Source organism: Octopus bimaculoides, chromosome 2 (genome assembly GCF_001194135.2).
Source record: "Octopus bimaculoides isolate UCB-OBI-ISO-001 chromosome 2, ASM119413v2, whole genome shotgun sequence".
Classification (NCBI taxonomy): domain Eukaryota; kingdom Metazoa; phylum Mollusca; class Cephalopoda; order Octopoda; family Octopodidae; genus Octopus; species Octopus bimaculoides.
In genome coordinates this window covers 137,886,240-137,889,019 of record NC_068982.1, presented here as the reverse complement: position 1 = coordinate 137,889,019, position 2,780 = coordinate 137,886,240, and positions in this window count along the sequence as shown.

The following is a 2,780-nucleotide window of genomic DNA, read 5'->3' as shown; positions in this document are numbered from 1 at the left end:
TGTCGCCGCAAAACGATTTAAGGATATCACTAGAAATCCGGACTACACTCATAATTTTTTTTTTTTTTTCTTATGGGCCGAAATAGCTTGTGGTGTGATGGAGGAAAAAGACAACAAGAAGCAAAAGGACAGAATGAAACGTTGGACCTTACCTTGTCGACCGCAGCGGAGTACACAATCGCTCTTGATCAAAACACGTCTTTCTCGTAACCTGTCTGTTTTCTGACTGACCCACATGCTGGCCTTCGACCGTGTGTGGCCGACTTCCGGTCTGACCCTTCCGGTCTGGCCCTTCCAGTCTGGCTTCACTTCTGTTTGCCTCACCTCTCTCCACCAACAACACACAGCTCATCACAGCCCATAACACCACAGTTTCTTTGGTCTTAATTTGGTGTTTACAAAATGTATAATGTTTAATATCGTTAAATATATTTATAATTTCTCTGTTCTATATGTCAAATTTGTCCAGTCATGCTTCTGTGGTTTATGAAATAAAATACTGGTCAAATCGATTATGTTACAGTTGGTGCTCCAGCCTGACCATAGTCCAATAATGAGAAAAAGAAACGGTTGTAATGTTAAAATCTGTAGTGTAAAAGCAATAATTGACGATTCTTCCAGCAAGACAGGAGGGTGAAACCAGAAGATGCCTCGTCTATGGTGGAGTATTTAGTAGTGAAAGGGGCATGAAGACCCACCAAAGCAAATCAAAGTGCGAAGAATTACTACAGCAACGCAAAGCATCTGATACCATTTAGGGTCCTATTCCTTGGTGCATTAGAACTGCTTGCCAGTTGGAGATCCAGAAGAGCCATGAAGCAGACCCCTGCTTCACTTGCCAAATGGATGAATTTGAATGCCTGAAAGCTTTGAGAAGAAACAATGGTTGAATTAGCCACCAGCAACAGATATGAAATGGGTTCAGTTAGCTAGGGAGTTGGACATCACCCTGGGTGACATTCTGAAAGGTAACGCAATCAGAAAGATAAGAATCATGGTGCAAGTGATTTACCGGACATACTGAGATGTCTTTGGCATGATGGAAGGTAAAACCAGCCAGCAGTATGGCCCCAGTAGAAGGCAGCACTAGCTAGCAGAATTGGGGAAAGAGACTTGCTCATCAGTGCCACATAAAAGTACTTGTGCAATGTCACATAAAAGTGCCTGTGCAATGCCATGTAAAAGCATCTAGCACACTCTGTGAAGTGGTTGGCATTATTAGGAAGAGCATCCAGCCATAGAAACCATGCCACAACAGACAACTAGAGTCTGGTACAACCCTGTGGCTTGCCGGCCCTGGTCAAACCGTCCAACCCATGCCAGCATGGACAACAGACGTTAAATGATGATGTAGCCAAGTTTGTGTGCAAGAAAGTAAATATTCAAACGGGTCTGAATACAAAATTGTAGAAAGCAAATGTCACACACACACACTTCTTGATGGAAACAGCTGAAAAGAAAGGTTGATATTTTCACTGTGTAGTAAAAGAGGGAAGCTTCTGGTGATATTTGTACGTTGCTAGGTTCATATGAAGGAAGTAAAAATCAATAAGGGTCAAGCAATATATGTAAGTCTGTCATGAGGCTCTGGACTCATAAGGCTGGGGCTGAAGCTGGTTTCCCATAGTGAATAAGTGATTGAGGTTACACCATTTCCCATTGAATGGTCTGCTCAGTCTGTCACTGAGTTAACTTGCCAATTATTGCTGAAACTCATTTACAGACGAGTGAAGTGAAGTAATGTGGAATGAAGTGTCTGGCTCAAAAACACAATGCATAGCTTGGTCTGGGAATTGAAACCATGACCTTATGATTACTAGTACAACACTCTAACTATTAGGCCATGCACCTTTACAAGGTATATCAAGATGATATGTTTAGCAACATTTCTTTCAGCTATTTACATTCTGTGTTCAAATTCTGCTGAAGTCAACTTTGTCTTTCATCTTTTCGCAGGTTGATGAAATAAATACCAGTTGAGCGCTGGGGTCAATGTGATTGAGTAAGCCACTCCCTTAATTTGATGACAAAGTTGACTTTGGTAGAATTTGAACTCAAAACATAAACAGCAGAAAAAAATGCTGTTGAGTATTTTTTCCGACATGCTGACAACCCTGCCAGCTTGTCATCGTCAAATGTCTGTTTTCCATGCTGCCATGGGCTGAACAGTCTGACAGGATCTGATAAGCTGCAGGGCTGTGCTGCACTTCAGCATCACCTTAGGGATGGCTTCTATGGATGGATGCCCTTTCTAAAGCCAACCATTTTATGATGTGTAGTGGGTGCTTTTGTTTTTTTCTTTTTGTGTGCCACTAGCGCCAGCGAAGATTCCAATTGTCTTGCAAGACATATGAATGTTTTTGAACAGCCTTATGAATGTGAAATACTAAAATACTAAAAAAAAATATATATATATTTCTAACTAGGCGCAGGAGTGGCTATGTGGTAAGTAGCTTGCTTACCAACCACATGGTTCCGGGTTCATTCCCACTGCGTGGCACTTTGGGCAAGTGTCTTCTACTATAGCCTCGGGTCGACCAAGGCCTTGTGAGTGGATTTGGTAGATGGAAACTGAAAGAATCCTGTCGTATATATATATATATATCTATATATATATCATCATCATCATCATCATCATCGTTTAACGTCCGCTTTCCATGCTAGCATGGGTTGGACGATTTGACTGAGGACTGGTGAAACCGGATGGCAACACCAGGCTCCAGTCTGATTTGGCAGAGTTTCTACAGCTGGATGCCCTTCCTAACGCCAACCACTCAGAG